General features: G+C 45.7%; 1 long non-coding RNA gene across 1 annotated transcript; it reads right to left on the bottom strand.

Annotated features, from left to right (window-relative positions):
* On the bottom strand, window positions 2,098-24,975 carry LOC102168159. The gene is made up of 3 exons (XR_001303066.2): window positions 24,746-24,975; window positions 11,686-11,773; window positions 2,098-10,370 (listed from the first exon to the last, which is right to left on the bottom strand). It is a non-coding gene; the product is annotated as an uncharacterized LOC102168159 (long non-coding RNA).

Genomic DNA, 25,181 nt, shown 5'->3' with positions numbered 1-25,181 from the left:
GATGAAAATGTTCTAGAGTTAGACCGTGGTAATGGTTGCACAACATTGCGAATATACTAAAAGCCACTGGACTGTACACTTACCGTGACGAATTTCATGGGAATGTTTTCTTCATGTTTTAAGAATCAGACGCACACGCATAAAACAACCACCAACTAGAGAGGAAATAGTTGTCTTGTGGAAGTCAGCTCTGCAGTTCTCTCATGGCTTCACAGTTAAGGATCTTGAGTCACTGCTTAGGTGGCACAGGTTCGATCCCTGGCCCAGGAACTTCTGCATATCATGGGTGCGGCCAAAGAAGGTTCCTCTTCAGGAAATCAGTTCTAACACCTTGCTGGTGGGAGAACCATCCCCAGCTGTCCTTACTTCAGCAGCCACTCTGTTTGAAGCATGCTTGATACTGTTGTTTGGAAAATGGTCTCTTACGAACAGAAATTAAGTTGGTGGGGACCCAGTGAATGCGTTTCTGGTGGATAACGTAAAAGACTCAGCCTAACGAAGGGAAGATACCTCCTTCGGGCCGTGTTTTCCCCAGTGTTGGGTATTGTTTAGATAGACATCAGCGTGCTCTGTTTTTGTTTTTTTGTTTTTTTTTTTTTTGTCTTTTGTTGTTGTTGCTATTTCTTGGGCCGCTCCTGCGGCATATGGAGATTCCCAGGCTAGGGGTTGAATCGGAGCTGTAGCCACCGGCCTACACCAGAGCCACAGCAACGCGGGATCTGAGCCGCGTCTGCAACCTACTCCACAGCTCACGGCAACGCCGGATCCTTAACCCACTGAGCAAGGCCAGGGATCCACAGCAACGCGGGATCTGAGCCGCGTCTGCAACCTACTCCACAGCTCACGGCAACGCCGGATCGTTAACCCACTGAGCAAGGCCAGGGATCGAACCCGCAACCTCATGGTTCCTAGTCGGATTCGTTAACCACTGCGCCATGACGGGAACTCCGTGTGCTCTGTGTTTTAACGGTGATTACATCCAGCTTCTCGTTACTTTTATCTCTGCTCTGAGAGTTAAGTCCTTGTTTTTTTGGCCTCATTGTCATACTGGAACCAATACCCCTTGTTTTACATATGTTTTTCTTTGGTGAAGGCTTTTCTCAATTGTCTCTGGTCCTGCCTGTGCTAACGTTCTCTCAGAAGCAGATTCCCTTGTGCAGTATTTTATTTAATCGTGAAGGCGTTTGGAGCAGTGATCTTTTTCTCAAACACAATACCATTGAAATACCAGAAAATTATGCTACTCATGACTTTGCCATTTTACGAAAAGTTCAGTCGACCTTGAGCAACACTAGTTGGAACTGCACAGTTCCCCTTATACATGGATTTTTTTTTTTTTTCAATAGTAAATGCCACAGTACTACACAATCCCCAGTTGCTTGAATCAGGAGCAACCTCATATAAGGAGGACCAACTATAAGTTATACTTCGATTTTCTGACTACATGGAGGGTTGGCACCCCTCACCCCCACATTGTTCAAGGTTCTGCTGTAGGCAGAAGCGATACTGTCTCCCTTGACGCCACTGCACACATTTAAAATATTTTTATCCTCAATAATTTATGTATACTCCGTGAATGCAAAGGTTCTAGCAACATGAGAGTTATAAACCTTTTTATTCACTGGTTGAGATACCATATGAAACTTTTCTTTTGTCTAGCTACTCTGAAAACAACTAATTAGACTTTAAAAGTGTCAAATAATTCAGCAAAAGGTACCTCTGTGTGTATGTGAACCTCTGTGTATACACACATATATTGGGGGCTCACAGCACCTAAGTCATAAGATCCATTCCTTAAATCAACTCTCTGCCCTGCTGTGACCCCTACCAATACTGAAGTACTTACTCTCTGGTATGTATGATCAATCAACCACAGGGTGTAAGGGATCTGTATTCATTTTTTTGGTTGCTGTTGTTTTGGTTTGGTTTGTTTTTTAGGGCAGCACCTGCAGCATATGGAAGTTCCCAGGGTAGGGGTCAAATTGGAATGGCAGCTGCCAGCCTACACCACAGCCACAGCAATAGCAACACCAGATCCAAGCCGCATCTGCAACCTATACCACAGCTCATGGAAACACCAGATGCTTAACCCACTGAGCAAGGCCAGGGATCAAACCCGAGTCCTCAAGGATACTAGTTGGGTACTAGGCGGATACTAGTTACCACTGAGACACAATGGGAATGCCTGTATTCTGTTTCTTTTTAAATGAAAGATACGGATACAAATAGTTCAAATTATCAACACCAGATTGGTGTCCTAAAGAACCAGTATATCCCTAAGAGGTGATAACATTCCAGAGTTCCAGGATTATTTTAACATAGCTTTAAAGATGGTTATGGTTTTGATTTATTACAAAGACTTCAGAATCCTAAACTTGGGGATTTAAAACATGCAGCAGTAGTAATTTGTTTTTGAAGATTAAGTAAGGAATGCATTTTGTTAACTTGATTTTCTCTAGGCTTTATAAATGTGACACTTTATTTTTTTAATTAGCTACTTCATTGTTGGTACCTTCATGGGAAACTTGAGTTTGATTAGTCAATTTCTGCTCGGTTGGTTTTGGGTCTTTGAATTTTTTTGTTTGGTTGGTTTTGGGGTTTTTGTGTGTGGGGGGGAGTGCTAACCTAAGAAGTTTCTAGAGCAGAAATATCATGAAACCATATACGTCCCTTACAAAGTTGTGGCCTTTAGAGGAGTTTTTCAAAGCCTATATTGGGAGATAAACAAATTAAGCAAAGCATCATAGTGACTTCATCTTACATGTAAGAATGACAAGCATATCTAACAGTTTTTGCTAATATTCTGGTCTTTTCATTGTGACTGTTTTGAAAACTTAATAATTTTCCTCCTTCCTTAGAAGAGGCTGACTGGAATTTATTTTTGTTTAAAGAAATATTTTTAATATGGAGAAAATAAAAATTGTACATATGCCTCTCTATGGCAGACTCAGAATTAGCATTCCTTTATCACAGCATCAGATGCCAACCATGCAGATGTGCCAGTCTGTTGTTAAACGGAGCACTTTCTATTGAAAGTTTTCACATCAGATCTTATGTGAACAGATTTCATGTGACCGGACCAATCCAAAAATATTTCCTCCTCTGAAGGTATTTAGATATTGGAAATTAATGTTTTGCTTATGAGCCACAGAACTGAGGAACCATTATAGATTTCCATTCTTAACCTTTTTGTCGATGAATTGCTTGGGCATAAAGCTATGTTTCTATATTCTAGGATGGTCATCAAATAATACTATTTCTTTATATTGACCAAGGTATTCTTCAATTAGCTTGTTTTGTCCAAAAGAGCTCTGGGATGACTGGAAACATTGCGTGTTGAAGTTGGATGCAAAGCTGACTCTTGTACAGTGAGCCTCTTGGGAGAGCCGAAGTCTCAGGAAGCTCTGAATAATACGGCAGAAAGCCCGCCTTCACACGTGGCTTTGTCAGTGCCCCAGCTTTGTTTCTCAGTGTTCAGTTTTTAATACTTACACTTAGCAGTGTCTTAAGAAAAGCACATTTGTCCTCTAAAAGAAAACAGGGTTACCCAAAAAAGCTCACTTTCTCCCTCCTTTCTTCCCTGAACCCTTGGCTTTAATTGAAGAGTAAAATGTATTATGTATGACTCTTCATGCTGACGATTTTGCAAAAAGGAGGTGGGAAGGCAATTTAGTACTGATATTCCAGACCAACCAGACACTCAGTCTCTCTATGCCTCTGTTTCTTCATCTGTAAAATGAGAATAATTATACCTCTCCTCCCCTACCTCAGCAGCATGCGGAAGGATCCATTAAGGTAGAAGGGGAAAAAATTTAGAAGGTGCATTGATCCCAGAAATGGGCAGAATAGAGATGAAGCTATTATTTAATACTGACAATCTGTTACATCACAGTTCAGTTGTGTCTTTGCCTGGTTCTGTAAAGTGGCTATCAACTAGCATCTTGAAGTAGAAACTGATAATAGGGGTTTTTTAGTTATATAGATTTTTTAATGCTTAAGGTCATCAAATAGTACTGGTAAAAATTTATAGTGTAGGTTATAGGTCTGAGTGTGGGTTTAAAATATATCATTACACTCAGCTAACTTGTAGAATGTCTTGCTATTTGAGTTGATTTCATTCTTTCAGAGGGCCTCGTGGTTGATCAGGTCAAACCATGGTCATTATTTTCAGCATATCCCAGAACCTTAGAGTTTTAAGAATCCTAAAGCTCATCCAGAGCAATTTCCTACCGGAAGCCAGATACCTTCCTGGTGACATCACTAACTGATGGCTGTGCAGCCTCTTCCTGAAAACTTTTTGGGGAAGGAAGGGTGTACTGCCAGCTCACTGCTTTGATGTGCACTTTTTGTTCAAGAATTTCCTCAAACTTGGAACTAGTCATGTGTTCACCTGAGCAGATACAAGCATTTCAAATTTTGTATTGAACACCATCCTTATTGAAAGGGCTTAGATTTGTATCGTTTTCTGGGTTTATGTTTGTTTTCGGCGTGGTTTCCCCCATTGATTGGTTTTCTCCATTTTCTTAATGTAATGGGACAATATTTTCTTCCTTTTTATTTCTATCTTCTTCCATTTAGCCTTTATGATAGCAAAGAGGGGAAGAACGTCAATTTTTTAAATGGGCTGAAATCGTGACTTCTGTAAGACAACTGGATTGATTCCCATTTCTTACTTATTTTTAAGTTTTATTGAAGTATCGTTAATTTACAAGGCTGTGATAACCTCTGCTGTACAACAAAGTGACCCAGTCATACATATACACATATCCATTCTCTTGGATTCTTTTCCCACATAGATTATCACAGAATACTGGGTCGGAGTTCTCAGTGCTCCCCAGCAGGGCCCTATTGGCCAATTGTAAGCCATTCCTTCCAGGGCAATGCCTGGTAGTGCTGTTAGGAACTCTGGGGGAGGGGAAGCTGAAGGGACCCCAGAGTAGAGAAGAGGGTCCCGATGTCCTGAAACTGTATTTCCCTTTTTTTTTTTTTTGCTTTTTAGGGCTGCACCTGCGACATATGGAAATTCTCAGGCTAGGGATCGATTGGAGCTACAGCTGCCAGCCTATACCACATCCACAGCAACGTAGGATCTGAGCCGAGTCTGCAACCTGCACCACAGCTCACAGCAAGGCTGGATCCTTGACCCTCCAAGCGAGGCCAGGGGTCGAACCCATGTCCTCATAGATCCTAGTCAGGTTCATTACCGCTGCGCCAGGATAGGAATTCCCTATACTTCCAAGGAGCATGCTTCCAAGAGACAGGAGACACACAGCAAGAGACAAGGAAAGCATTCTAGCATAGCACCAGCTGCCAGGTAAGAGGGCTTTGAAATAATATGCTGATTTGGCTTTAGCAGGTCAGGTTTAGGGACATATCTAACTTTGATGTTTAAATCCACCCTTTGTTGCGTCTTTGACAAATGATAATGCTGTGGTTTTGCTAACTGGCCCAAATTGGCATCAACAAAGTAAGTCACTTTAATTGTATTTTTTTGTTTGGCTTTCATTTCTGTTTTCTCTCTTTCTCCTCTCTCATTTATCCTTTCTCTCTCCCCGAGGTATTCCTTCTTATTCTTGCTGCCTTGCTGCAATCCAGGTTACCCTGTCACCATATGAAAATGAAGCAGCCTTAGACTTGAAACCCTGGGCCAGGGATTATCTGTAGATACCCACCCACTTAACATTTTAGACAGTTTTAAACAGCTCTTTGCTGTCCGGTCATATTAGCTATGTAGCAGTCCAAGGTGGTCTTTAAGACAGAAAAATCACCAACTGAAGTGGATATGTTTCTAAAATAAAAGACCTGTAGTCGGTGCCGCCACGCGCTGCCCCCACCACCACCACCCCCAGCCTCTTAAAAACTTCTTTTTTCAGACATATGAGTGCATGTTCACCTCTGGCCAAAACTTTGTTTCCGGTTTCAAAAGGGCTGTTTCTGACAGTGTCTTTGCAATCTTTTTATTGCTGGCTCTGTTAGTTGCCTGATAAGCAGTGGCTAATTCATCATTCCCTGAATAGAGGAGCAGCAGCTGTGATATTCAGACTCCCAGGCGGCCGGGGGAAGGTTCCTGAAGCTACCTCCATCCCCCACCAGCTCACTCATCAAAGGAGGGAACTGTTGTATTTGGCACGCTTACTTGTATTCCTCCTCGGTTGATCTTTGTCATGTTCTGCCTGCCTTAATCAGGTTCTTTACCTGGATCTCTGTCTCTTTGTCTCCCCCTCTCTCACTGTACCCCCAGTTTTCCAATATGGAAAATTCCTTTTCATTCAAGAAAGAAGCAAACATTTCTTTTCTGTGACATCTATAGATAGGGTTTGCTTTAAGAGTAGAGGGTTTTGCCTTCTTTGGGTTGTAAGCCTCAATTTGTATGTTAATTAGAATAAGTTTTTAACCTCTTTGAAAAGGTCCTTCTGGGGCAAACCTTTGACAGTCCCTCAATTAGCATGTGATTACAGTTAAAACTCACAATTTGCATGACCTTTTTTTTCTGTCTATCTAAAAGAACCTAAGACACTCTTACAATGCAAAATGATTCTCCTATCAAGGACAAATTTTATTTAATGCCTGCCTTGATGCCATCTTCCATTGTTTTTAGTAATATTAATCTAGCATGAATTCTCCTCAAAGGGAGTAGCTTGTTACCTCCTGAATTAGGTAAGCAGAAGCTTTTCTTAGGCTGCTTTCCTGAATCCCATATTTATAACACTTTATGGTAGATTTTTAAAACCTGATTAACACTAGCTGGGCTAGAATCGTCAAGTATCAATTTATAATGAACTTTTTCCCTCTTTGGGGATTATTAGAAGGGCTAAATGATACATGTCTCTTGCTGCTATAAATATGTGTAGCCCCTTGAATGTCCCTTGAATCCTTTATTATAGTGATAACTGGTACTGCCATTGATTAAAGGTAAACGCTATGGAGTTAAGCATTTGTATACTATGAACTATTTATTGAGAATTCTCAGAATCCTATGAACTATTTACTGAGAATTCTCAGAATCCTACAGCTGCTTGTCTTTAATACTTGCAAAAGGCACGTGTTATTGTCCCTTCCTGCTCTCAAAGTTAGCTCTCCCTCCGCTCAGACAGGTCTCGATGGGTTGTGAGGACTGGAAAACATGGAAAACACACATGTATCAAAAAAGTGGATGGACTTTGGATTTTGGCCAGAAAGTTTTATGTAAAGCAGTAAGGGCTTACTTCTCTACCAATTCTACCAACTGTGTGGAAAGATGTATTTGTTCAAGCTTTAAGGAAAAAATAAACCTGTCAGTATATAAATACCTGATATCTGATTTGGATTTGGGGGGTAGGGGAGATTGGGAAGGAGAGGGGTTTAGAGTATGTTGGGTTTGGGAACTAAGATCATGCGAGAAACACAACAGCAGATCTCAGTAATTTTATGTCTTAGGAGAATGGCTCAAATTAACTCGAGTGTCCTGAAATTGTGTATAGGTAACCGAATGTGGGTATCTGTTATTCTCTTGCCTGCGCTTTGCCTGTGTGGCTCTGCAATGCCTTCAAAGTGGAGGAAGCTTTTCCTACACAAAGTTCTCTAAAGGTCTGGTCCTCTAGCTGCCCACTCATTACCCTTCTTGAAAGAACCCCTGCCATGGCCTGAAGGCTCTAGAAGAAACCAGCCCTGGAGAGATCATAAGGGAGGGAGAAGGAGTTACTGGTGTGGCTCAGCAGGTTAAGAACCCGACATAGTGTCCCTGAGGACGCGGGTTCCATCCCCGGCCTCGCTCAGTGGGTTAAGAATCTGGCATTGCTGCAAGCTGCAGTGTAGGTCACAGATGCTGCTCAGATCTGGCGTGGCTGTGGCTGTGGCTGTGGCTGGTGGCACAGGCCGGCAGCTGCAGCTCCTATTTGACCCCTAGCCTGAGAACGTCCATATGCTGCAGGTGTGGCATAAAAAGAAAAAAGGGGAAAAAGATTTAAAAAGAAAAAGGAATTCCAGAGCAGCTTAACTGGATGGTCCTGGCTCCAACCGGCGTCTCTCATGGGTTAAGAGGGTGGCTGGGCTGCCATCATTTGAGTGCTTGACTGGGGCTGGCTCTTCCAGAATGCTTCACTCAGCTCTCAGTAGGGCTGCCTAAATGTCCTTACACCATGCACCTGGCTTCCCCTGAGCTAAGTGCCTACGAGAAAGCAAGGAAGAGGCCACAGTTCCTTTGCTGTCCTAGTCTCAGATGTCATAGACATTATATTCTCAAGAAGCCAGCAAACAAGTACAGCCACGCTAAGGGGAGGAGAATGAGGTTCCCCTTTTGAAGGAGGAATATCAAAGACTTTGTGGACAAATACTAATAAAAACAATGGAAGCGGGCATAATAAAGGCAGAAATAAAATAAAATTGATTTTAAAATCTCCACACATGTAATTCCACATTCCCCCATTTGAGTGGTGTTGGGTGAGTTGCACTCGCCAGCCTTAGTCTCTTCATCTCTAAAATGAGTATAACACTCTCTCCTCAAAGAGTAGTCATACGGATTCAAACCAAGCCTGGTGCACAGTAGGTGTTCAGTGCACAGTAGTCACTGTCACCTAGACTCGAGAAGACCAAGGCTGGTCTCTGCCAACAGTCCAGGTAAGGATGGAACCCAGCACGGTGGTGAGCAGTGTTTGGGAAAGGCAGTGGTCCCACCGTATTGGAGGCGGCAGGCATCTCCCGGCTGGGTGAAGGAGCCAAGCTGGGCTGGGGGTGAAAGTGCCAGTCTTGGAGCTGGAGGCCACCATTGTCTCTCTTCTCTCCTCATCCTGCAATAGACAGAACAGTGCCCCCCACCCCCACCCCAATGGCCATGTCCTAACCTCAGAACCTGGGAATGTGGTGCCTTGTGTGGCAAAAGGAAACTTCCTGGTCTTGAGAAGGGGGATTATCCAGGATTATCCAGGTGGACCTGATGTCATCATAAGGGTCTTTATAAGAGAAGCAAGAGGTCAGAGAAGACACTACCCTGCTGGCTTAGAAGTCAGAGAAAGGGCCCAGAAGCCTAAGGATAGAGGTGGTCTCTGGAAAGGCAAGGAAATAGATTCTCCCAAGAGGCTCCAAGAAGAGCCAGTCCAACTGACACCTTGACTTAGATCAGTGAGATTGACTTTGGACTTTGGACCTCCAGTCAGCAGGGTGGAAACGCCACTCCAGAATGATGCAGCCAAGAACACGGGGCTCCCTCTCCCCCAGCTCCCGGATGGAGGCCTCTCTTCTCAGGAAGGGTAGGATGTTGGCATTTCTCACCCTGCCCCAGGTTCCCGTTGCCAAGGCCAAGTTCTGGGGACTTGCAGATGGGAGCTGGGGCCTCGTTCCGTGCCCGGTATGGGGGCTCCACCAGGGGATGGTGCACTGAGCACATCGGGGCCCAAATGCCTTGCCAGGCTCCTAAGGCAGAGTTCCGTGCCGGGAGAGGCCAGCCTAGGGGACCTGAGGCTACTGCCTACCCCCGGCCCCACCGAGCACTCAGCTCCAAAACAGAGGGTGTCACTTAGAGGGAGGCACACCTTTGTTCCCAGCCCCAGATAGAAAGTAGACTTGGGGATGCCCAGGACCAGGGGGTCGGGATATATGGGAGTGAGAGCTAAAGGGTACAGGGTTTGCTTTCCAAAGCAAGGAAAAATGTTTTATCTTTGGCTATGGTGATGATTACCCATATCTGTGAATACACGAAAAACCTCTGAATTGTATACCTTCAATGGGTGAACCGTATGCTGGGTTAATCATATCTCAATAAATCTGTTTTCAAATAAAACAACAAAAATTAAACTTGTGTTGTTTTAAGCCACTTCGTTCATGAAGACCATTACAGCAGCAACAGGAAACACCCCCCGCCCCAGGCCCATCTCCAGCCCTGGGTTTGGCCGTGACCCCACCGCTCGGTCTCCCTACGGAGCGAGCTGTCCCTTGCTTCTCTGACTTGGTGAAACACAGCATCCGGCGGTGATGTCTTGTTCCCTGCCTTGGGCGAGACAAGCTTTACTGTCGCCAAATGAACACAACACACAGGAGACGCCCCTTCAAAGCCAGCAACAAACAATGCCTGTGTCCCAGTACCCCCAGAAATGAGCAAAGCTCTGCCTCTTCGCACCGACCTCTGGGAGTGGCCCTGCCTGGAACCATTGCCCTGGGGGCTTTTCTGATGGACATTCTGATCTTGAGCTCCCCCAGCTAAAACCAAAATTTGCGAGGGAAATAAATGTGTCCTCAACTTAGATGCTTGGGTCCCAAAGTAAAGCTTCATTTGTTTACCGTTGACTTTTGGATTCCCCGCAGCTGGGCGGTGTCCAGTGCAGTAATTTGTTTATATTTTGCATCATGTTTAAAACTGCAGGACGTCCTTTCGAAGGTCTGGTTTTAAACTTGATGCACTAAGAAAATAACAAAGAGCAACGGCATATTAATTCGCTGAGAAGGAAGGCTGGTCAGTGTTTACCACCTTGTGGCACAGCTGTTTTGTATTCTGGGTCCTTTTCGATGTCTTGGAAATTACAGCCCATCCTCCTGCCCCTGGAGCCCGTGCTCTCCATTCCCATCCCCTTCGCCTCCCTTTCTCTGGGCCCTGAAACCTACCAAATGGAAGAAGTGTCCTTTTACCACGAAGAATCCCTGGAGAGCAGGGGAGGAGGGCCAGGGATCCGGGATAATATAAACAACATTAGGGGGTGAGGGCTGTTTTTAGCATGCTTCCCTCTTTGATCAATTCTCAAATCCAGCTACACTCACGAAACCAGACTTGTGCTTTGCATTCTGCATTTTTTTTTCTTTTTTTCTTTTTTTAGGGCTGCACGTGCGACATATGGAAATTCCCAGGCTAGGGGTGAATCAGAGCTGCAGCTGCTGGCCTCCGCCACAGCCACAGCCACAGCCACAGCCACAGCCACACCTGTGACCTACACCACAGCTCAAGGCAATGCCGGATCCTTAACCCACATCCTCATGGATCCTAGTTGGATTTGTTTCTGCTGAGACACAACAGGAACTCTGGAGTCTGCATTTTTTAAACTTTGGTCAGCGACGCTTTGTGCCCTGTCCGCTTAATCTGAAGAAGATATGATTCTGAAATCTCAGGGCCAGCCCTGGGATTAACAGCTACCCCAGGTCCATGTTTGGCTATTTATAAAACAAAGAAGAAGTAATCCCCAGGTGATGCCAAAGGCTGGGCGCTAAGCTGCCAGGCAGAGGAGCGAAGTGAAGGGGATGACCTTGGGCCACCTGATGACCCATAGCTGGTGGCTCTGGCTTGCTGCTGCCCCCATCTGCATGTTAATTTTGCAGAAGATTTAGCTGTAAACAGTGCCAAGCCACATGCCTGAACTGAGGTCAAGAATCTCATTTTTGCAACGAGATAATAAATAAGATATATGGAAAGCACCCATGGGTGTTTCTCATAAATATGATTCTGTTTATTCTCTCAGACTTTCATGGTCACAGATGGTACAGCTGAGCAAAACCAGCAGTCAGTTCGTCCAGACTGGACCTTGGGGCAGCGTGAGGCTGCAGCCGGCGCTGCCGTGGAACGCATAGGAAACCCAGGTGAAGGCCAGCCCAGATCCCTGCATTGCACAATGTGGTGTGACCACACGTGGCTAAAAGACAAGCAAATAAGTGGATGGACCAGCCTAGCAAGAAAACAGAGTCAGCATCTGGTGGGAGGTCAAGGAAAACTATGCCTCAAAATCCTACCTTCTCAGCAAGGTTGATTTGACTCTTCGGTCCTGCCTGTGTCTCGACTGCTGGAGGGTCCAACTGGTCTGGGCCTCAGTTTCCCCGCCTGCAAAATAGGTGTCATGTTATCCTTTCATCACAGAAAACTGGGATATTCTCTGTGATACTTCTTTCTGCTGTAAAGTCTATATTAAATGCCTGAGGAGTTCCCGTTGTGGCTCTTTGGGTTAAGAACCTGACCAGTATCCATGAGGATTCACGTTCCATCCTTGGCTTTGCTCAGTGTGGTTAAGAATCCGGTGTTGCCATGAGCTGTGGTGTAGGTCACATATGCGGCTTGGATCTGGCATTGCCGTGGCTATGGTGTAGGCCAGCAGCTGCATCTCTGATTCAACCCCTAGTCTGGGAACCTCCATATGCCAAGGGTGCGGCCCTAGAAAAGGCAAAAAGCCAAAAAAAAAAAACCCCAAAAATCCCTAAACAACTGGTAAGGGAGACATGATGGATGGTGAGAGGCAGCTGCCCGAGGATGAAGATTTTAACCCAGGCGATCCTGAGGAGGAGTGAGCAGATGGTACAAAGTTCAAGGGCTGTGTGTGCTCACTCACGCGAGCCAGCAGGCCTTTGGGGACACGAGCCTGTGGAATGAGTGACCTGTGGCACCGAACCCATCCGCAGACTCGGCCGAGCAGGGACTCCCACTGTGGGGGTGTCCTGTACTAACAAGGGATGGGGGGTGAGGAGCAGCCAGAGGGCGGGAGGCGGTCCAGCACCGTGAGGAATACTGAGTAGCTGCATAATAACTACTCAGGGAATTGAAGTCAAGAAAATTAAAATGGAGAGAAACCGAAACAGATCTTTGCAAAGTGCTTTCGGGCAGTTCAAAACATGTTCGAACTCTAAGGCAAAGTGGTGAGGATTGAGTATGGCAAACTGGCTCTGTGCTCCTGAGGCCACTTCTCCGTGGAACCACCTTCTGGCGCCCCCCACCTTCACACACGGCCCCCGCACCCCCACTCTGGGTTGGGCAATTGCCGGTGGTAATGCAGAATAATGGAATGACTTTTGCCATTTACTGTCAAGACGCTGCACCCAGTGCTTGGCTTGTGGGATGGAAATCCTGTGAAATTGGATTGTGATGATCAGTACACAACTACAGATGTGATAAATTCATTTGAGTAATAAAAAAAAAAATTGCATCCAACAATGAGGCTTTTATTCTGAGAAAAAGCTTGAAAAAAGGCTTCGTAGATGCCTTTGGAAAGAAATGTCCATCCTTGAGAAAGAAAGGAAAGCAAATCACAGCAGGGTTGCGTTGGTGCGTCAGTCTATTGAAGCTAGAGTCCCTGTCTTTCTTTTCACAGCTTGAAAGAGCATGACTCAGTGCCTCGGCCAAAGGTCGCATCCGGTCTCCCCATCATTATGAGCACATCATACTTTTCGAGAAGTAATTATGTCACCACTGTAACTAGGGGCCATACATTCTCTGAGGAGGCTTCATGGGGCGGCCCAGCCTTCACAGCCACAAGCAGACCTGCTCATCATGGACCACGTGTGAAATAATGGGCTTTCCTAGTTTCCCTGGGAAATCAAGGCCCCTGTATAAACTTAGAAACACTGTCTGTGTCTTATGTGTTAAACTGCTAAAGATCACAGACTATTGACAGGAGCATGAAGGAAAAACTGACAAACTCCTGTGTCGTCACGCCATTTTATAGTTTTCTTTCCAGAGGTTCTTGGAAAAAATGGAATAAATGAATAAAATCCTGTTTCCTGATGACTGCTCTTGGATAAATGGATGTTTCCTGGGATTTCAGGCTGGGCCCTGAGCTGCCCTGTGACGTTGTGGACATAGCCCCTCGGAAGCTCAGGGCCAACTCTTCTGCATCCATGGGAAACCCTCCCAGTGAAATCACTGGATAACCGGGAAGGGCCGTGGTCTCAATGCACTTGAGTTTCCACTGACCAGCATGGGGTGTCCAGACACTCCTACTCTGAGATACTCTGGGGTCAAGAAATATTTACAAGCAAGAAAACGGAGGCTCAGAAAGTTTAACTGACTACCCATCGTCTGGTAGAAAGACCCCCAGAGATAGCCCCTCCCTGGACATCACGTTGGTTTGCTGGTTGGTTTTGTTTGTTGTGGTTTAGAAATTTTCCTAAGAGAGAGAAAAAGACAGTCAGACATCATTCCCAACCTTGTACACAGACACCTCAAATGAAGAGGCCACAGAGGAGGAGCATGGGTGACTGGAACCCAGCTTCGTGACAAAGGGATGGGTCCCAGAGCTGCTTCTGTCTGTTCATAGCATCCCTCACAGCATCTTCTGTCCTTGCAGCTGGACCCCTTTGACCAGAGCATTCTCCCCTTGTCAGAAGGTAGCTCTGTATCCTTCCCGAAATTCTGGAGAGATGGAAAAAAGGCCTGAGAGAAAACAGCACATCCGCCTCAGAGGTACAAGGTAGGGACCAGCCAGCCCAGAAATGCCTGTGTGCTCTGATGTCCTGGATCTCTGGCTCAGAGAAGGCCAAACCAGGGTGCCTCTGGGAACCAAGAAAATGCCCTGAAACACAGGGTGAAGAGTAGGCTTCGATGTCCCCTGTTCTTAAGTGAATGAGAGACGCCTGGGCTGTGGTTTCTATGCAAGGGCCACAGATCTGCTTGCAGAGGGTGCAGCCAGCCTCCCCAGAGGCTCTCCTGAGTGGCTCCATGGTCAGGGTTTTTTGGTTTTTTTTTTAATTATTACTTTTTGGTCACCCTGCCAGCAAGTAGAGTTCCCGGGCCAGGGATCAGGTCCGAGCCACAGTCCCAACCTAAGTTGCGGCTGCAGCCATGCCAGATCCCCAACCTGCTGTACCAGGCCGGGAACTGAACCTGAGCCCCAGTGCTCCCAAGATGCCACTGATCCCGTTGCACCACAGAGGGGACTCCTCATGGTCAGGGGTTTTAGAGGTGGACCTCCCCTTCAATGACCATCTGCAAATTCAAATCTGATCGTGCCTCATTCCCACTGAAGCTCCCATCTGCTCCCTGAGACCCTTTGTGGCTCCCATCTGGTGCCTGAAAGAAGCCCCAGCACCCAGGGGGTGCTGCTGCCCTCTCCACCTCACAGCACACCAGGCCCTGGCCCCCTGCGAGCCTTGCCCTTCCCGCTCTCCCCCCAGCACTTCCCAACCCCTTTCTGACAGACCTCCCCTGCCCTTCACCTGTCCCACGCTTCCCTTGTCCCCAGCCCCATCCCAGGGCCCTCGGATCACTGGTCTCCCTCTAGAGCCTTCCTGGACCACAGGCTGGGTTGAAGAGCCTAGTTCAGCACCCCACGCATCTTCCTAACATAACTAGCAACTGTAAGTAAATGACACATAACCCCTCTCTTCCGCATTAAGCTGTCAGCTCCCCAGGGCATGTTCCCAGCATCCAGCTTTGTCCCAGGCAGGAAGGAACGGCCTGTCCGTGGCAGGAAGGCAGGCACAGCATAGAGAGGGACTGAGATGGAGCCCTGGGCTCAAGTCTTACACACAACACTTCCTTCCAGACTGCAAACGTGTCCCTTTGATGTCCTGACCTGGTTTCTTCCTCTGTGTTGTTTGACCCTCTGTCCTCTGAGGACTTCCCGCTGGCCCTAATGCTCTCATTGGCTGTGAATTGTTCAGACCTGGTCTCCTGGGAAATCATGATGTCAGGGAGGGTTCTCCTGGGTGCCCTCCCACCCCTCTGCTCTGCATCCCCTGCTTCTCTCACAGCCCACCTGAGACACCACACTCTTCTAGGGACAGTTCTCTACCAACTGCAAGAGGAAGGAGAAAAAAATTAAGTTGAGGAGTTCCTATTGTGACTCAGTGGGTTAAGAACCTGACTAGTATCCAGGAGGATGCAGGTTCAATCCCTGGCCTCAATCAGTGGGTTAAGGATCTGGTGCTGCCGCAAAGTGCAGCATAGGTCGCAGGCATGGCTTGGATCTGGCATTGCGACGACTGTGGTGTAGGCTGGCAGATGCAGCTCCAATTAGACCCCTAGCCTGGGAACTTCCATATGCTGCAGGTGCAGTAAAAGGGAGGAAGGATGGAAGGAGGGAGGGAGGGAGGGAGGGAGGAAGGAAGGAAGGAAGGAAGGAAGGAAGGAAGAAAAAGAGAGAGAGAGAGAGAGAAGGAAGGAAGGAAGGAAGGGAAAGGAAAGGAAAGAAAAGAAAAGAGAAAGAATGAACTAATCTGAGCTAGGAGATCATAGCTTCATATATAATCTTCAGACACACAGGCACGTTCAAAGGCATCTTCCCAAGAACCTCTAAGGATGGTGGGGGAGGAAGGGTGAGACCTTTGGGTAGAAAACTTTTTTGGTGCCCTTCAACAGCCACTGGGGTTATTGTTTGCCTGACTAGCTCATTTGTGCAATAAAAATATTTGTGGCCCCACATGTAAAACCAGCATATAACTGGTTTATTAATGGAGAAAAGTTTCCTGAGGCCTTGGCTGGGAGCATTTGCTGATCAGGCCTGGGATGGAAAGAAAACCTAGGAAATTCCATTCAGATCAGGGCCCAGGAATGCCAGCAATCATGCAGAAGATGGTGGTGCCAGCTGCTGAGCCTCAATCCCCAAGAACTTCTAGAGAAAAAGAAAAGCTCTTCTATGATTTCGGGAACCCAGAAAACACAGCTCCCTGCCCTCTTTCAAACAATAGCAACTCTGCAGAGACAAGGGATAAGGAGAGGTATACAGGAAGAGACTTAATATTCCTAAGATGTCAACTCACCAAACTGATGTTCAGATTCAACACAATTCCTATCAAACTCCCAGCTGGACCTGCACACAGGGCTGTGTGGAAGTTGATGGTTTAAACTGGGCTTAGGGATGAGATGATAGACCCACAGCCCAGTCCCTGAGAGCAGGGAAGAGGAGGCCTGTCTGTCTGCAGAGCACCTGACTGTCCCTGCCTTTTGGAGGCTGTCACACCCTCTTCTTCCTCTTTGCTTGCCTCGCTTGCTCAAACTCTACTCCCAAGAAAGGATCAGATCACTAGCCCACCCCCCCCCAGTATGCATCAGTGCCTGCCCATGTGTGGGAAGTCCCACTAGAGGCCCCCCCCCCCCGCCTCAGCTACTCAGGGGTGGTGTCCCCCAGAGGCTCTAATGCACACAGAGCTTTGAAGACACACTGGAATTTATTGCTCCCATCAAATGCATAAATGTTAACAGCTGTGTTGGAGGTGTGGGGTGTGAATTTCAAGCTATATCTTTCCTTGTAAAAAGAAAACCTACTCCTGCAGCAAAAGCAGTGCTAAGAGGGAAATTCATAGTAACAAAGGCCTTCCTCAAAAACAAGAAAAATTTCAAATTAATAACCTAACCTATTGCCTAAAAGAATTAGAAAAAGAACAAACAAAACCTAAAGTCAGCAGAAGGAAGGAAACTAAAAACATTAAGAAAACCCACAAAAGAAAAAGTCAAGAAAACCAAGAGCTGGTTTTTTGAAAAGATAAACAAAATTGACAAACCTCTAGTCAGGCTCACCAGGAAGACAAGAGAGAGGACCCAAATAAACAAAATAAGAAATGACAGAGGAGAAATAGCAACTAATCCCAGAGAAGTACAAAAACTTATAAGAGAATACTATGAACAGTTATATGATAACAAGTTGGACAAACTAGAAGAATGCACAAGTTTCTAGAAAGATACAGTATGCCAGGACTGAGCCAAGAAGAAATAGATAATTTGATCAGACTGTTCACCAGACATGAAATAGAATCTATCATTTTAAAAAACAAACAAACAAAACCCCCCCAAAAAAACTCCCTGCAAACAAAAGTCTTGGACCAGGCAGCTTCACTACGGAACTCTACCAAACATAACTAAGAAGAACTTATAGGAGTTCCCGTCGTGGCGCAGTGGTTAACGAATCCGACTAGGAACCATGAGGTTGCGGGTTCGGTCCCTGCCCTTGCTCAGTGGGTTAACGATCCGGCGTTGCCGTGAGCTGTGGTGTAGGTTGCAGACGCGGCTCGGATCCCACATTGCTGTGGCTCTGGCGTAGGCTGGTGGCTACAGCTCCGATTCAACCCCTAGCCTGGGAACCTCCATATGCCGCGGGAGCGGCCCAAGAAATAGCAACAACAACAACAACAAAAGACAAAAAAAAAAAAAAAAAGAAAAAAAAAAAGAACTTATACCTACCCTTGTCAAAATATTCCAAAAAACCCCTGAAAAGTAGGGAACACTCCCAAATTCATTCTATGAGGCCATCATCACCCTGATACCAAAATCAAAGGCACTACAAAGAAAGAAAATTATAGGTTAATATCTTTGATAAATATAGAAGCAAAATATTACCAAACTGAATCCAACAATACATAAACAGAATGATACACCATGATCCAGGTGGATTCATTCCAGGGTCACAAGAATGGTTCAACATATGCAAATCAATCAATGTGATATACCAAAATAACAAAAGGAAAGAGAAAAACTGATCATTGCAACAGATGCAGAAAAGGCATTTGAGAAAATTCAACATCCATTCATGATAAAAAAAAATTCTCACTAAAATGGGTAGAGGGGACACATCTCAACACAATAAACACAACCTCAACACAATAAAGGCCATTTATAACAAACTCAGAGGCAACATAATGTTCAACAGTGAAAAGCTCAAAGCCTTTCTGTTAAATTCAGGAATAAGACAAGGATGCCCACTCTTACTGATTCTATTCAAAATAGTATTGGAAAGTCCTAGCCACAGCAATAAGATAAGAAAAAGAAAGAAAAGGTATCCAAATTGGAAAGTAAGATGTAAAACTGTCACTATTTGCAAATGACATGAAACTCTATATAGAGAACCCTAAAGTTCTCTCCACACAAAGACTATTAGAACTAATAAATGAATTCAGCAAGATAGTAAGACATAAGATTAATATACAGAAACGTCTTGTATGTCTTTACACTAGTAATGAAATATCAGAAAGTTTTTAAAAATCACATCAAAAAATTACAAAAACTAGGAATAAACTTAACCAAGGAGGAGAAAGACCTATACACTGATAACTATAAAACACTGATAAAGGAAACTGAGGATGATTCAAAGAAGTAGAAAGATATCCCATGCTTTTGGATTAGAAGAGTCAATATTGTTAAAATGGCCATACTACCTAAAGCAATCTAAAGATTTAATGCAATTGCTACTGAAATACTCATCACATTTTTCACAGAACTAGAAAAAATAATCCTAAAATTTATATGGAAGCTCAAAAGACCCAGAATGGTCAAAGCAATTCTGAGAAAAATGAACAAAGCTGGAGGTATAACCCTCTAGACTTCAGACTATACCACAAAGCTACAATAATCAAAACAGATGGAACTGGCACAAAAAATAGACATATAGATCAATGGAACAGAATAAAAAGTCCAGAAATAAACAGATGCACCTATGATCAATTAATCTACGACAAATGGGGCAAGAATTAACAATGAAGAAAAGACAGTCTCTCTCTAGTGGTGTTGGGAAAGCTGTATAGCTGCATGTAAATCAATGAAATTAGAACATTCCCTCATACCATATACAAAAACGAACACAAAAGAGTTTAGGATTTAAATGTAAGACATGATACCATAAAACTCCTAGAAGAGAATATAGGTAAAACATTCTGCGTCATAAATATTAACAGTATTTTCTTAGATCAGTCTCCCAAAGCAAGAGAAATACAAGCAAAAACAAACAAAGGGAACTAATCAAACTTAAAATCTTTTGTACAGCAGAGGAAACCATCCACAAAACAAAAAGACAACCTATGGAATGGGAGAAAATATTTGCAAATGACGCAACTGACAAGGGCTTAATTTCCAAAATACACAAACACTCATACAGTTCAATGTTAAAAAAACAAACAACCCAATGGGCAGATGCCCTAAACAGACAGTTCTTCAAAGAAGACGTACAGATGGCCCATAGGCACATGATGTAAAACACCACTAAGTACTAGAGAAATGCAATCAAAACCACAGTGAGGTATTACCTCACACTGGTCAGGATGGCTATCACCAAAAAGTCTATAAATAGGAGTTCCTGCTATGGCGCAGTGGGTTAAGAATCTGACTGTAGCATCTCAGGTTGCTACAGAGGTGTGGGTTCGAAATCTAGCCCAGCGCAGTGGATTAAAGGATCCGGGGTTGCCGAAGCTGTGGCTCAGACTCAATCCCTGATTTTGGAGCTTCCATAGGCCATAGGTTCGGCCAATAAAAAAATAAAGTCTACAAATAATAAATGCTAGAGAGGGTGTGGAGAAAAGGGAACCCTCATACACTGATGGTGGGAATGGAAGTTGGTGCAGCCACTAGCTGCAGTCTGGAGGTTCCTTAAAAAACGAAAAAGAGAGCTACCATATGATCCAGCAATCCCACTGCTGGGTATATATCTGGAAAAAATGAAAATTCTGGTTAGAAAAGGTCCATGCTCCCCCAATATTCATAGCAGCACTACGTACAATAGCCAAGACATGGTAGCAACCTAAGTGTCCAACAACAAATGACTGGATAAAGAAGAGCTGGTATATATACAGAGTACTACTCAGCCATAAACAAAGAATGAAATATTCTCATTTGCAGCAATATGGATGGATCTAGAGAATATTATGCTGAGTGAAATAAGTCAGATAAAGAGAAATACTATACGTGGAATTGAAAAAACAATACCAATAAATCTATATGCAAAACAGAAACAGATGCATAGACATGGAAAACGAAAGGGGAAAGGTGGGGGAAGGGATGAATGAGGAGTCTGGGATTAACAGATACAAACTACTATAGATAAAATAGATAAGCAACAAGGATTTATTGTCAAGCCCAGGGAATCATATTCAATATCTTATGATAACCTATAATGCAATATAATCTGAAAAAAAAACCACCAGAATCACTATGCTATATACCTGAAACTAAGGCAATATTGTAAATCAACTACACTTCAATAAGAAAGAAGAAAAAGAGAGAGAAAGAAAGAGGCAGGAAGGCAGGAAGATCCACCTCTAGTTAAAAGCACTTTAGATGGAGGACCTAACTCTGGGGCTCAAAGTGGGGAGCTCCCTGGGGCTTTGCCAACAGACCTGAGAAGCTCCCTATGCAGAGGCTCAGGAAGCCTCCCTTTTTCCTCCTAACCCGACTTCCCCTTCCACAAAGGAAAAGCTCAATAATATGGAATGAAAAGCTCAGGCAGCAGCAAAGGGAAAGAAGCCAGACTTGCAGGAAAACCCTCCAGCTGGTTCATTACTCCTGTGACCCCCGTGAGGAGCCGGAGGACTGTCTGACCTGGGACGTGACTCACTTCCCTCCACACAGCTTGTGCCTCAGACTGAAGGACAATGGTGCGGCAGTACCTCTCCCTGCTCAGACGCCGTTTATTTTTGTTTTTGGGGGGAGGGGTTGTCTTTCTAGGGCTGCACCTGTGGCATTTGAAGGTTCCCGGGCTAGGGGTCAAATAGGAGCTAAAGCTGCCGGCTACTGCCACAGTTCACAGCAACACTGGATCCTTTGCCCACTGAGCGAGGCCAGGGATCGAACCTGAGTCCTCATGGATGCCGGTCAGATTTGTTTCTGCTGAGCCACATGGGAACTCCTCAAATGCCATTTCTTTTACTGGGCACCTGCCTAGTCTTCCAGCCCTACCAGTGCCCAGGCCTCCTTGGGGAAGCCTCATCCCCCAGTCCTGTTCACCATTACAAGTCACAGACACCAACCCAGGCTGATTTAGGCAGAAATGGGGTCACATTCTCCAAAAGTATGAGGACTGGGAAGCTGGGCAGCCAGCAACAGAGGCTGGAAATGACCTCAGGACTGGCCTGGCAAGGGCAGAAAGCACTGCTGCCCTGGCTGGGTGCAGGCAGCCAGGAGAACCTGAACCACCTGCACCCACGGCTGCCAGAACAAACTCCACTGAACGGGGGTGAGGCTGCCCCGGACTCTGAGTGGTGTCTCTCTGGCGGAGCTGACGTTACACATCTTCATTGCAGCCACAAGGGAGGTTGACACAGGGAGTTAAAGATCCCAGGTGGCCACAGGTATGAAAAATGGCTGTTCTGCCTGCCAGTGGTAAGAGCAGCTAGTAATTCTATGCTTTTTGCTCCTTGCCTTCCCTAATCAGGAGGATCTCTGAGTTGGGTAAAAATCTCTCAGGCAAAGTACTGTTGAGAACTTTTTTCTTGTGATGAGAACTTTTAAGATTTACTCTCTTACCCACTTTCAGATATATAATATTAACTACAGTCACCATGCCATACATTACAACACATGTCTTATTTTATAGCTGGAAATTTGTACCTTTTAACCCCCTTTCCTCTTTGGCCCCATCCCACATCCAACCCCGGGCAACCACCAGTCTTTTCTCTGTATCTACAAGCTTTGTTTTGTTTTGCTTTAAATTCCATACTTAGGAGTTCCCGCTGTAGCTCAGTGGGTTAAGAACCCGACTAGTATCCATGAGGATGCAGGTTTGATCCCTGGCCTTACTCAGTGGGTTAAGGATCCGGTGTTACCGCAAGCTGTGGTGTAGGCCTCAGATGCGGCTCAGATCCTGCATTGCTGTGGCTCTGGTGTAGGCTGGCAGCTGCAGCTCCAATTCCATCCCTAGCCTGAGAACTTCCATATGCCGCAGGTGCGGTCAAAATAAATAAATTTGATATATCAGTGAGATCATATGGTAGTTGTCCTTCTCTGTCTGAATTATATCATTTAGCACTATGCCCTCAAGGTGCATCCGTGTCGTTGCAAATGACAGGATTTCATTTTTTCTTATGGCCAATACACATATTATAATTATAATATACCATACACACACGTCTATTTTGCATTTTCTTATTTTCTTTATCCATTCATCCATCTGTGGACATTTAAGCTGTTTCCATGTCTTGGTTATTGTCGTAAATAATGCTGCAATGGACATGGAGTGCATATATCTTTTTGAATTAGTGTTTTCATTTTCTTCAGTTAACTACCCAGCTGTGGAATTACTGGATCATATCATGTTACATCTTAAAAAAGAAATCTGGGTGGAGTGAGGACCATTGTAACATCTGCCACGCTCCTTCAGCAACAGAGACATTCAAACTATCCATTCCCGCTACAGCTCATCAGAAAATAAGACAGCTACTTAGAATAGACAGTGCCGTCAGCATCTTTCTGCTGACCACAGACTATATTCTGGGCAGTATTTTGAAAACGAAACTGATTTATTAAAAGCTTGCAAGAGGAGGTGAAAAGGCCTGAGGTTGACTTGTCTGCCTTGCAGTGGGGAGAGCCCTGGACTGTGATCCAGAGTCATGAGGGTGAGTCCCTTGCGGATGCCGTGGAGGACTAAGGGCTTAGTGCTCACATCACCCTGGGTCTCAGGTTCCTGGGCAGTAAAACAAGGCTGAACCCCTCAAGAGTCCTTGGGTGGCAAATCTCAGGAATCCACAGGGGTCAGCCGGGAGGGGTATTTGTTTTGGGGCTTTTGTTGTTGTTGTTTGCGTTTTAGGGCTGCACTAGCGGCAAAGGGAGGTTCCCAGGCTAGCCTACGCCACAGCCACAGCAACGCTGGATCCTTAACCCACTGAGCAAGGCCAGGGATAGAACCCGCAACCTCATGGTTCCTAGTCGGATTCATTAGCCACTGAGCCACTATGGGAACTCCTTTAGCTAATGTTTGTTGAGCGCTCACTGTATGTGCCAGACCACGTTGAAGGCCCTAGAGATCGGTGATGAACAAACCCACAGGATCCCTGCTCTCAAGGAGCTTGGGGTGAACCAGGAAGCAAATGAATGCATGTGTTAGCACTGGGGATGATGCCCACAAAGAAGATGCTAAGGCAGGCTGGTGTGAGAGCGTGTGGCGGGATGAGGGGCCTCTTTAGAGTCACTCTCTGAGGAAGTGACTTTAAGAACATTCCTGATTGTCAGGAATGAGGCCCAGGGAAAGAAAAGGGGCAAGAGTTCCAGGCAGAGGAAATGGCCCACGAAAAGCTTCAGGCAGGCCTGTGTTACCCTTGCTTGAAGACAGACAATGTGCCTGGAGTCCGTGAACCAGAGCCAGTGGCCTGAGTTAAGTTAGAGAAGGAGGCAGGGGCTGGTAGTGCAGGGCCCGGAGGGTATCTGGGAGTGGATTCTCGCTCCACCTCCCATCTCTGGACCTATATGCCTGCTGCACTCCTCTGCTTCCTTCTGCAGACCAGTGTCCTCTGCTCCCTCGGCCATATGTCAGAAGAAGGATGCCCTTGGGTACCAAGTTCAGCCCTAAGGTCTAGTCACTCACAAAAACCAACTCAATCAATTCACAATCAATTCTACGGAAGGACTGTCACCTGTGCACCTTTGGTCCAACTACTTGTAGCCAAAACCACAGTGGCTGCCAGGAACCCTGGCGAGGAGCCCAGGAGTTCCATGTTGAGAAGAGGGCAAGCATTTCAAAATTCTCTACCTAGAAGGACCAGACCACGGGTCCCCACGTAGCCCTAAGAGTCTGACAGTGCAGGAGTTAAAGGACTGCAGAGTAGCTCTCCAGTTTGTTCTGGAGCAGCCTCAAGGGTTACCAGGGATTGATTTAAATTAGTTCTCAAACCTGAGAGTGCCTCAGAACCACCTGGAGGACTTCTTAAAACACAGATGGCCAGACCCCACCTTTATGGTTCTGATTCAGTAGGTCTGGAGGGGCACAGTCTGAGAATTTGCATTTACTACAAGCACTGATGATGCTTGAAATGCTTTGGTTCCCAAAATGGGGTCCACATCCCAGTCCCTGCCAGTTTCTTCAATCCGCAGGTTCCACAGTCAGAAGGACTGGGGCGGGATGAGGGGGCGGGTGCCGAGGCCTGATGTCTGCAACTAGCATTCCGGATCCCTCTCTTTACCACGGTTTGAAAAAGCAGTTTAAAAATGTTTCAAAACATCCGAAATGTCTTTGATCCCAACCTTGAGTCTCACCATCGGGAAATAAACGGTGACCAGCCAAACGTTTGCTCAGTGTCCTTACACCGTTAAAGTGGTTAATGAATCAGTGTGTATGGATTAAAACAAAACAAAACAAACAAGCCTTCCACTTTCACCAAAGAAAATTCAGGTTACCTCAGGATAAGTAAATCCAGGCTTTGGGGCGATAAGAGCTCTTTTGTTCTGGGCATTTCCATTTCTCTCTGCAAGAAGAGGCCGACTTGCGGCGTGGTTCGCTGCTCAGGGTAAATTAAAGCTGGTCAAAGTTTGGAGATGCGCCCTGACAGCGCTGGATCCCGAGCCCGCGCCTCAACCCGCCAACCCGCCCAGCGGACTGCGCCGAAGCTTCGTGGGGGGTCCTCCAATGAAACGCCGAGAAACCCCATGACCTCATCGGGAGACTCTTTCATTGGCTACCGCTGCTGCTGCCGCGCTGCACCCGCCCCCTCCATTAGAGCTTGGAAAAGCTGAGCCGGCCCCTCCTCTAGGCTCAAGGCCGATTGAGTTCTTAACTCCGTGCGAGCCTTGCGGGCTTCGCTTCAAACAACAGATCCTTCAGAAGGAAAATTCT

This window comes from Sus scrofa, chromosome 7, assembly GCF_000003025.6.
Source record: "Sus scrofa isolate TJ Tabasco breed Duroc chromosome 7, Sscrofa11.1, whole genome shotgun sequence".
Lineage (NCBI taxonomy): Eukaryota > Metazoa > Chordata > Mammalia > Artiodactyla > Suidae > Sus > Sus scrofa.
The sequence above is the reverse complement of the archived record's forward strand: the minus strand, read 5'-3'. Positions and strand labels throughout refer to the sequence as shown.